Raw genomic sequence first — 11,860 nt, 5'->3', positions numbered from 1 at the left:
TCATTGTAAATACTGTCATTGCAGTATTTTATTTCTTATCATTTAGCTCAAACCAAACCTCATGCTGGAATATTATCTCCCTCAAGTATGTCCTAAACAACAACTGCAGGCCTTGCTGTCCTCTGGCTGCCATCGTTCAGAATCGCTGGCAACGGTGAGGGATGATTATCGCTGGTGAACGAATGCATAGCGGCCATAATTTACGCTGCGATGCTGCCATATGCAAATGACACTGAGGTTCTATGGGCCTTTATGGCACAGATGGAGTGTGTATGTGTGCTGTCTGCACTGTTATTCTCCTTCATTCCTACAGACACTTCCACCACTCCCTCTCCCTGGTGGTTCCCTGACCTGAAGCCCCCTTTTCACCACCATCTACACTCTCTCACACAGGGAGCGTGACCCTCCGTTGTTTTCTTGCCGGATCCCCAAATGTTTTACTGTTCTCTTTCTCTACCCCCTCCCCTCGCTCTTTTGCTCTTCTGAGAAACAATGATTTATGAATTGTAATATTTATCATAAAACAGTGCTCTTGCATGCTTGCAGCTACATGATTCATCCCCGGGTTCTGTTGGGACCACACCACAGACGCATGCCAATATGTCTGGGAAAAGAGAAGGTGAAGCTTTGGGCTCAAAAAACACAACGTGATCCAAGAAACTGGGTATCAAAAGTTCAATATGTACATTTTTATCCTGTGCTGTGAATTTGATTATGGTGGAAAAAGTCAAATAATGATAAAACAATCGCACTAGGGTAATACTTCTTTATTGCCTAGGGGTGCACTCGAAGCACTGGACGGTTAAGCTGAGGCACTCCATTTATTTTCTCGTTCATTTTTTAAGCCATAGTGCACCGGGGGCATTGAGCGGGGATGTGTTAAACACATCTTGTTTAAAGCTGAATGGGGTGTGGTATGCCTGGCCAAATGTTCATGATCTAGAGGGGAAATCTAATCCTCCCACACTGGAGATTGTCCTTAAAGAAATATTCAGGGTTCAATACAAGTTAAGCTCAATCGACAGCATTTGTGGCGTAATGTTGATTAGCAGTAAAATAAATTTTGACTTGCCCCTTGTTTTCTTGTAAAATAAAATGCAAAAATCTGAACTACGGTGAGACACTTACAATAGAAGTCAATAGGGCCAATCTGTGAATGTTAAAATACTCACAGTTTAAAAAAAAGAGCCACATGCTTTGGTATAACATGATTTTTGAAGTGAAAATTAAATTACAAACTTTTCTGTGTAAAGAAAAGTTATCCTGTCTTAAACCTACGTAAGAAAACCCTCTGTTTCTGCATCGAAATCCACCAAAGATCGTCTCACTGTAACCTTGATATAAAAGAAAAGCGATGCTTATGATTTAATAAAAGCAGTTGTATTAATAATTCTTCTGTTAACTTGAGCTGTAAAATTGTTCTGGTTAATTCAAAGATAATTTTAGGGGTTCATATGGCAAGTAATTCATCCACCAAAAATTGGCCCCACTTCCATTGTAAGTTCCTCGCTGTCACAGAAATGTGATGCTTACGATTTTATTAAAGCACATCAATTCTGTTCAATCTTGAGCTGTAAAATTGTTCTTGCTATTTTTAAGGTCATTTTAGGGTTTTTGTTGTGTTATCATGTCAACGAAGTTGTAAAATTGTAGCTAGGAAGTTTAAAGAAAAGTTTAGAAAGGGTTTTTTCAACACCAAAATCATATTGTTTATGTTCGGAGGCTTTACTTACTAAACTAAGTATATTAATGTTTACAAATTGCCCCCATTCACTCCCATTCACTTCCATTGTAAACAAAGGAAAACAAAGGAAATGTCAAAAATAATTTATGGTAATCAGCTTTATGCCACAAATACTGTGAACTGAATTTCCCTTGCATTGACCCTTATATATTCCTCTAAAAACATGCATGGAATGTGATTGTCGAGTTTTTCCTCCACTTGAGTCCCACCGCGTATACCAGAAACATCCGCTTGGGATTAACGTGGAAATGTTGAATTGTGTCTTGGCTGATCGAAAGCAAAATGTTTGTGACAGTGAGGGACAAACTACATGGAGGTATACTGGACAGCGCTCATATGAGCATGTGATTGGTTTCAACCACAGTTAGAAAGAGTTAATGCTGGTGGCTTGGGGCCGCTTGGACCAGGAATGTCCTGTGGTTCCCAGTTCACTGCCACCACACACAGCTGGATCCCACTGAAGACATAATGGGTAAAAGATATTTCCAGTGGAAGAGGAGAGAGAGTAAAAAAGGAGAGAGAGATGGATTGCAGGGGAGGAAGAGATAAGAGGAGAACCACTGAGTGTTTAAATTGAATGTAAAACAGAGATTGTGCAGGAGTATAATTTAAGTGCCGCTCAGTTGGGAAAACAAGAATAAGCAAATATGTTTGAGAGTAGGAGGGGGGGGGGGATGGAGGGGTGTGAGAAGGAGATGGAGAGCAAGAGTGGCTGGCGTTTATGGATAGCAGATGTGGCGCTGTGGGATTTTGGCAGGGGCCAATGGTGCCTGAGTCCTGCACTGGCTGGGTGGCACCAGGGTGAGAGCGAGGTCAGCGCACCGCAGCACACAGCCCATAAAGCACCGCAAGAGAGACACACACACACACACACAGAGGGCCGCAAGCCTGGGACGGCAATACGGCAGAACATGCAATAGCTTCAGATAACTCATCTGCTAGCTATGAAGTCATGATCTATCCACTCACATGTAAGATTTTAAATCAATAGCATATTCACGTCATTTTTGTCACTAGCCAAACAATATTGCATCCTACTACTATCTGCTGCAGTCAGAACTTTGTTCTTGAGCACTATATTATAGTATATATATATATATATATATATATATATATATATATATATATATATATATATATATATATATATATATATATATATATATATATATATATAATGCAGGTATCTAGCACAAATAAAATCTGATGTTATGAAAGCATTTCTTTTGCAGAGACATCTAAAAATAGGCCAAGTTTAATGTGTAATTAGAAATGTTAGAAAATAGCCTTATGGTCTGTTTTAAAAAATATTTTTATAATGTCTTTTAAATATCACATTAATTTACCAAAGCTAAAATGTTCAATTCAAACATTTCGCTTTCTGTTTTTAGTTAGCAGCATGCTAACAGTTAGCCCAATCTAGCCTTTTAAAATGACATGGCCTGTCACAGATCTCAAACATGAAAACTACTAGGCTTAGCTCTTTTAATTAACTAGAACAAGATATCATAACACGCTATTTTTCCAATCGTTGAAGAAGGGGGGGATAGGATCTTGCATAATACCAAAGGTTTCGAATAAAACAACTTTTTCCCGTAATAGCAAAAGCTGATTTTTCAACATCATTACTGTTTTCAGTGTCACATGATCCTTCATAAATCATTCTAAAATGCTTATTTAGTGCTTAAGAAACATTTATTATCAATGTTGTAAACAGTACTGCTTAATATTTTGTGGAAACCCTTTTACATTGTTTCAGGGTTCAAAAGAACAGCATTTATTTGAAATAGATTTTTTTTTTTTTTTAGCATTACAAATGTCTTTACGGTTGCAGATGTAAGAAATGCACTACTATTACACTTTGTATTCTACTTTTATTTATTATTAGGCACCCTTTTCTTGCCACATCTAATTGTCTCCACGTTAACCTCTCAAAATTCCTCAGTAAAATCAAACATCCTGTCATTTTCTGTGCACTCGCTCTCTCTTTATCTCTTTCTGTCTCTCTCGCTGTCTTGTTCCCCCTTCCTCTCCCCTTACCCTGGTCCTGACTCCCTGGTTCCTGGGGCCTGGCCAAGGCGTGTGTCCCTGAAGGAGCCAGTGAGGAGATGGAGAGAGGGGGCAGAGCAGGGGCTTAGAGACAGGCTCCAAAACCACAGCTGCGGCAGCCCTGCCTCGCCTTCCTCTCTCCTGTCCTTTCTCTCTCACTTCACTTGAGTTTGTGAGGAGCTGGCCTGGCACACGCCCCAGCTCTGCCATTAATCAGAGGAGAGGGGTAGTGTGTGTGTTTGTGCTGATAGAGAACTGGCTGGAACGGGGGTGGTATGGAGACCAGGACCTCCCAACAAAGCAGTGGAGTTCACCCAGCGAGCGAACAGGGGAGGGAGTCTGACAGACAAAAAGCCTGGTGCGCAGATCGTGACTCTTCTGCAAGAGAGACGGAGATGAGATAGACGAGGAGAAGTTGGATGCGTTTAGGTGAGGCGTGAGGGAGTGCAAGGGAATAGGCTAGCGGAAATGGACCTGGGGTCCGTTTAGGAGGAAGAGAAGAGATCCAAGATTCTGTCTATCATTGCATATAAACATGGAAAATCTCATGGTTCAATGCAAACAGCTGTAGAATGTGCACTTTTGTCTCATTAAGGCAACTCAGTGAAAAGAGTTGGCCACAGTGCATTACGCTCATTGTTAATGTATATCCCAGATACCAGGCCTGAACCGCTGCCCAAGGTCTCGGTGCATTACTGTACCACACAAATCAAAGCTGCTATACAGAATGAAATTAAATACAGTTCTAGTCAAACGTTTGAACGCACCTGACTGGGTTCATGTCCCCCATGAAACTTTTCCTCTAAAGGCTTATCCTTGCTTATATTTTTGTAAATAATTGTTAAGCGCTTATGCTCAAATATCTTTGCTTAACTAAAACTGTAGCTATATATATATACAAATATAAGAGTTGGAATGGATAATGTGGGGAAAAAGCAGCCAACAAGTGCTAAGCATATACGGAAACTACTATTTAAAATGATCCCATGATGCACCTCATGAAGTTAGTGAAGAGAATGAATGGAATGTGCAGAGTAAAAATTTGGTATTATTATTATTATTATTAAGACCGAACTGCACATTCCATTCATTCTCATAACTTTTTTTAAACAGTAGTTTCCATGTATGCAGAGCATTTATTGGCTTTATTGGCTAAAATTGATATAATAATAATAATAATAATAATAATAATAATAATAAATAATAAAGTTTATTTAATTAAGATAAATAGTCCGTGTTGGATACAAGTGTTGAGTAATATATATGTATTTATTTAAAAATCCGATTCCAAAAAAGTTGGGACACTGTACAAATTGTGAAAAAATAATTTGCAAATCCCATAAACTTATATTTTTTTTCACAATAGAATATAGATAACATCAAAAGTTGAAAGACATTTTGAAATGTAATGCCAATATTGACTAATTTTGGTGATTGGTCACATTCCAAAAATCCCTAAAGTTGCTAAATTTTAGGAATATGAATGTTGTACCATTCTTGTCTAATACAGTTGCTCAACTGTCTTAGGTCTTCTTTGTCGCATCTTCCTCTTTATGATGCGGGAAATGTTTTCTATGGGTGATAGGGGATTCATCGCCATACAGTGGTGAACATGGCCTTGTCTCAACTTTTTTAAGATGTGTTGATGCATTGAAATTTAAAATCAACTTATTTCCCCCCTAAAATGATACAAGTTCTCAGGCAAAACATTTGATATTTCATCTATGCTGTATTCTGAATAAAATATTGAAATTTGAAACTTTCACATCATTGCATTCTGTTTTTATTCACAATTTGTAAAGTCCCAACTTTTTTGGAATCGGTTTGTATTTATATTTTTTTAAATTAAAATTATAGCTTCCATTATATTTTATGAAGGGTGGCTACTTAAATAGTAGCTAAATAGTAGCTTTGCTGAATAATATAATAGTAGACAATAGTAGCTTTAGTCATAATAAAGAATCTGCAGGTTTGTCCAAACTTTTGATTGGTATGTTTAAACTACCTTGTACCCTATGGGTCTATCCAACAGGAAAAAGGCTGGAGGCAGATTCACCCCAACTGAGAGTGCAGCATTAGGAACGGATTTATATATAATGCCTTTTTGATTGGACATGATAGGTGCCCTAGTTGTTGTGCAAGACTGATTGTACCTCAGAGAGCATTTTGCGCATATTAGATTGGACAATGTTAAAATGTGACTGGTAAATGAGGGCAGATATTCTCTATTACAGTACGGGGACAGGTCCCTAAAGGAAAACAGTTCACACAAAGTCCACAAGACCCTCCCCCCACCACCTCCATTTTCCCCCTGATTATCCAGGTGGGAGTGAAATATAAAAAACCAAAAAAACCCAAAGCACTTCCAACCTGCTCCCCCCCAACCCCACTGGGCCTCCCTGCATGCCTGTCTGCTGACATCACCAGTCCGATCTTTCTCTCTCTCCTCTGCTCTATCCTTCCCTTTAGCTCGGCTTCCTGCCCCCATGATGTCACATGCCATATGGTTTTCAGCGAGAATCAAGCCGGAAAAGAGATTTAGTTGGAAGAGAGGAGAGAAAAGGAGGAGGTTTGGTGTAGTGCGCGCGTAGGCCACAGCAAACAAAAGACTGATCTTCCCCTGTGTGTGTGTGTGTGTGTGTGTGTCTGGAGTGGCTCTGAGGGGCTAATGAGGAGAGTTTAGAGAGCAGAGACCACTGAGCGGCCAGCCATGTGCTCCACAGATGGATAATTTGCTTAAACACCAAGACGACTAGTGACCACTGGTGCCAACATGTTGCTTGCAGCCCTCGGGGCAGGGTGGCACAGTGACCCTGGTCTCACTGACTCACAGACCACTGAATCGGGTTCCACTGTGTCTACACCACTGTGTCCAGAAGCCAGTAGAACCTATTATAATCAGTGATGCTGTCTACACTAGACATGGAAAGCCCCGACAGTAAACTATTCTATTTCTGACTACGGTGATACCATTCTGTTTATTATAGGCATCTGCCGCTTTTAATATTTGTCACACAAACTATTACTATAACTTCGATAAACACTTAGTCTTAAAATAGAATAGTAGAGTTCACTCCACAACTATGGCAATAACATCACAGGGGAACATATCCTTGGGATTACTTTCAGAGCAATGAACAGTGTTTTTTCCAGCAGATTAAAAATAAAAACATTGACAACCAATCAGAATCCATCCTGCTTTGACGAGATTGAGAATTTAAAGCAACAGATGACAGAACTGCAGTAAACAGAAAATTATCGTATTGGCGTATATATATGTATTTGTTATAGTTACCTTTGGTTGTTGCTGTGAACGGGCTCAACCGCTGTACAATAGTTTGTGCTGGAAAGTTAGAATGACATCTGGTAACAATAGACACGCTCTGCGAAGGTATTTTGAGGAAGTCGCACCATTGGCCCTCACAGGCTCCAAAAAGAGCGTTTGGTTTGTGCAAGTGGTGCACATGCCTTTCCCTCCAACGCAATCTTTTGAATCACAACATGCCCAGTTCAAACCCACACTTACATTATCCCAATCAATCACAACAGCTTCTCATTTAGCTTTCATCTCCAGAAAACCGGCAACACTGCCAGTGGAGGACGCATCCGCGTGTCAGCCAGGATGCACACAAAAGGCAGAGGATGCAAATGACCTGTCTTTGCGTGCCTATCTACTAAAGCTGTCTCGCAGCATCTCATTAGAGTGAATTAGGAGAGGGTGTGCGTAAATGTTGGGCCTACCACACAATTTCTGGTGAGATGTTGGTTCTCAGGGGTGTGTCTGGCATAAGGGCCCGGTGATCTTGCATGTGGTCAATTGAGCGGTTGTACCCACAAAGATAGAAACAGTGCTCATCACGCTGCCATAGAGAGAACACTCTGGTTGGGTGTCTGGCCAAGGGTGCAAGGCAACAAACAGCTAAACCGCTAAATAGCTGTTCCCATGGTGCATTATTCTCAAGGACACGTTATGGAGCGGGCGATAGGCCAGTGCCACGGGGCCTCAGACGAACACAGGGTCTCAAACTGAGAGAAACCTAGAAGTATGCCTTAACAAATGTAAAATTGAACACATTATTGCAGCTTAGATATCGGATAGCGGTACATTGTTGTGCATTTAGCCATGTGTTATACAAATAAAGTATTTGCTATTTTTTTATTTGGCCATTATGAGAAAATTGACTCTTACAAAATATCTATGTATGTATTTATTTATTTATAAAAACATATATTTATATTTGTAAATTATTTATAATTATGTATGTATTTTTCAATTGTTATAATGCTTTATGATTATTTATTATTTACCTTTATTAATTAATTAATAAATACATTTATTTATTTTATTTTTATGTATATGGTGTTTATTGTACACTCAAATAAAAAATATTCAGACACCAAATAGGATTTTTTAGCAGTGGGTGCAGGACGGTATAGTTCATTAATGTAAGTGAGGATAGCAAAATAAAGTAAAATCTTCATACAGTGGACTACCAGTAAAAGTGATATAAATGTATTTAGACACTTTGTTGTGCAAAAGTGCCAAACAAAGTGTCTTATTTGCTTGTTTTGTCTTGTTGCTGAACATTTCTTTAATTGCTAATGCAACCGTTTACACCACAGACTTAACAATATGAAGCATTGCTTGGTCATTGGTTAACCTAAATTGGTATTATCTAATTGTGTACTTAAATTTAATAGCTGACAGCTGATTGGTTGACTGTAATTGTGAGTTTTATTTTATTAACATTTTCTAAACTATAGCAAATAAACCGTGATAATGTGACAAAAATGTTGAAAATGTCTGAAGACATTTTGGTTCGATTGTATATTATGGTTTATATTGTTACATTGTATATTACTATTTATTTATTTAAGAGGTTTTTGTGTTATTTGTTACGTGTAAAAATTGTAACAATAGCAGCGACGTAGATCTGGGATTTGCAGGACTGTAATTTGCCCTTGCTTTAACTGTACGTCTTAAGTTGGAAAACAACAATGTTATAGTAAATTGAGTGGAATGCTATTAGTCATTCCCTATGCATACTTAAACTTGATGCCTCGGTCCCAAGTCAGGCATTCCTCAGAATATTCTCAGCTTTGACAGAGAAGTGCAGTCTCACAGACCCGCTTACAGACCAATATCACTCCTGCACACGGCCAATAAAGTTTAACATGCAGCACATAAACATCCCACTTGTTAAAACAAAATTTGTTCAGCTCTCTTGCACACTTTCCATCTCTTACACACACAATCCTGTCACACTTTTTCACACATACACATTTCTGACACACACGTGCACATACAAATAAACAATAGTAGGTGTGTTATTTAGGAGGTGACGGCTGATTGTTAAGTGTCAGAGGTTGGGCAATTGTGCTCTGCGATCCAGTGGCAGGCCTGGTTAATGTTTAAGCACAGCTTTCATTCACTTAATCACTGTAAACACCAGTGAGTAGGAGGTATTCACCTGTTGTTGACTCATTAGGAATTCACATCAGGCCCCAATAGACGTGAAAGTGTGTCTTTGCTAGCTAGCATCTATCTGTGATGCTGAGATAAAGTCTTGCAATTCACTTCCTCTCGGTCGACCAGAGAGATTGGTTGGTGATCTGTTTCCAAATGAACCAAAAAAAAAAGAACTTCTACTATTGCTAGTTGCACTTAAATCATTCTTGTTCACATTACTTAAAAAACTCCTGTAACTACATGAACTTAAATAGTAGAGTTGTTTCTACTAAAAATGAGTATTGACAGTTTTATTTAATAAGAGTTTGTTTGGTCAACTTAAAATTGCTGAGTAAAACGAACAAACTGGGCAGTGGATCTGTAGTTCCTGGCATGCTTTGCAAGGGACTGCATTAAGAGAGTAAAATAGTGTTATTTTATGTTTTTCAGTAAAGGGAAAAATGTTGTAAGTTTATATTAGTATTTAATGTTCAGTTATGTTGGACATTTGATTTTCTGTAATTTTGTTGTTACCATTATGCAGAAAAGTGGTGCCTGAGTTTAGGCTGTGGGCACTCACAATTTGGTTTTGCTTGTTAGTTAATAGTTTTTCACTTACATTTGTAGAGCAAATAGTTCATTCAATAAGGTAAATTAAATCAATAAATGTGCTCACCTACATCATTTTTTAAAATAAATTTAACATAACATTATTAAGTAAATGGCACATATAAATATTATATAAAGGTGACTGAAAGGAATTCAAATGGTTTGTATTTACTCTAAAAAACTTTTGTTCAACTAAATTGTTATTTGTAAAAATTACTCAATATACTTTGCATAGAACTACTTGATGCTGCTTTTTTCAACAAGTCATTTTTTGAGTATTCAAAATATAAATTTTGCTTGTGCGCACAAAGATCCTCATTCATGAAACACAAGCTGAACAAATTAGTGTGTAAATCATACATAAAATCTTTTTTACATGAATTGAATATGACAATTTATGTAAGAATAGTTCGAAAATTTGTTTTGCGAGAATGGGTTGTGAATGAGGCCCAATGTGTCCTCAAGAAAGTGAAAGAGCTGACTTTGGCAAATCTAATGAGATAGTAAACAAACAATAAACACAATAGAGCCAAATGACTTTGGTTTCACATGAGTCAAGGTCAGTGAGTCACGGGGGTCAAATTCGGCAATTAAATTTAACAACTGAGCTATTTCGAGCAACTAATTCCCATTGTTTCTCTCCGACATATGGGCAGTGAATTTTATACCACACCGTGACATTAAAAGTAAACAGAAAAACATCCAGGTGCTGTTTATACCCTGATCTGTCCTTTGTCTAGTTTTGCCTAAAATCTGAGGTTATCATAAGTTCATCAAGAGAAACTGGAAGTGAAAAACAATACATTCACCTCAGTAAAGCCAGACTGCTACGACTTTGACCATTCTAATTAAAAAGCAGCATCTTGATCTGCAGTAATTTCAGGAGAGAGACCAGGAAACAGATGTCAGTCAGCTGTTAGAGTAATTCAAGGCCTTGGGGGGCAGGTTGCAACATGAAAAGGCTTCTGCCAGCTGAGTGCCCGACGAAAAACCACTTTCATCTCAGCACTCGACAACAAACGAGAGACGCCACAAAGTGATAGCAAAAATAATGACAAAACATGACACCATGGGAATCTCTGTCTTAAATTCACTAGGCTGACAGCGTATAGTTGTCATGTTTCTTACAAGGAAATACTAATGACTGGTAAAATTGTGATTAGTAAGATTATGCATGAATGAATACATAATGCCCAAAAGAAAGAAAGAAAGAAAGAAAGAAAGAAAGAAAGAAAGAAAGAAAGAAAGAAAGAAAGAAAGAAAGAAAAAAAGAAAGAAAGAAAGAAAGAAAGAAAGAAAGAAAGAAAGAAAGAGAAAGAAAGAAAGAAAGAAAAATAATGCTACAAAATCCTCCCTTCAAAAAACAAGAACATAGGAAATTAATCTTATGTAAATTATTATATGTGGTTACAATAATCAGTAACAAAAACAGAAATTCTGATGCATAGCAAATTTAAACATTTATAAAACTAATCAGAGTTAAATGATGGCGAACGTGATTTCCCCAAGTGCAACAAGGCCTGGATCTTTGTTGATCCTGGAACAACATTTAAATCAACCAATCAGATTTGAGGGACAAGTTTACAGTTTATGTCACGTTTAGGCATACTACCAAGGTTAGTGCTTCCACTCCCTCAGATATTAGGCATGAATTATGTAGGTTTAGGGATGGGGATAGGGTTAGTACTAGCCTACATTTTCGGACAGGAATAATGTTCTAATATCGACACAATATGTTGATCTACGTCTTGGCAAAATCACGGTGACCCAGCATATTTTAACATATGCCCATAGGCTACAACTTGGTAGGCTATGATGACACTGTTTTCTTTTTCTTTTATTTAGGTGTGCTTTACAGCTCCATTCTATTCTGTTTATATTATTGATCATTATTTTCCTGTTTATCAATGTAAAGCTTAACTCCTCTAAATAAATAAAGGTGGCGTGACACTTCACAATACTGCTGCTTTGCTATAGGGTACCAGATATTTTATTTTGTATTCTACGAC

This window comes from Pseudorasbora parva, chromosome 8 (genome assembly GCF_024679245.1).
Source record: "Pseudorasbora parva isolate DD20220531a chromosome 8, ASM2467924v1, whole genome shotgun sequence".
NCBI lineage: Eukaryota > Metazoa > Chordata > Actinopteri > Cypriniformes > Gobionidae > Pseudorasbora > Pseudorasbora parva.
This window is presented reverse-complemented; position numbering follows the sequence as displayed.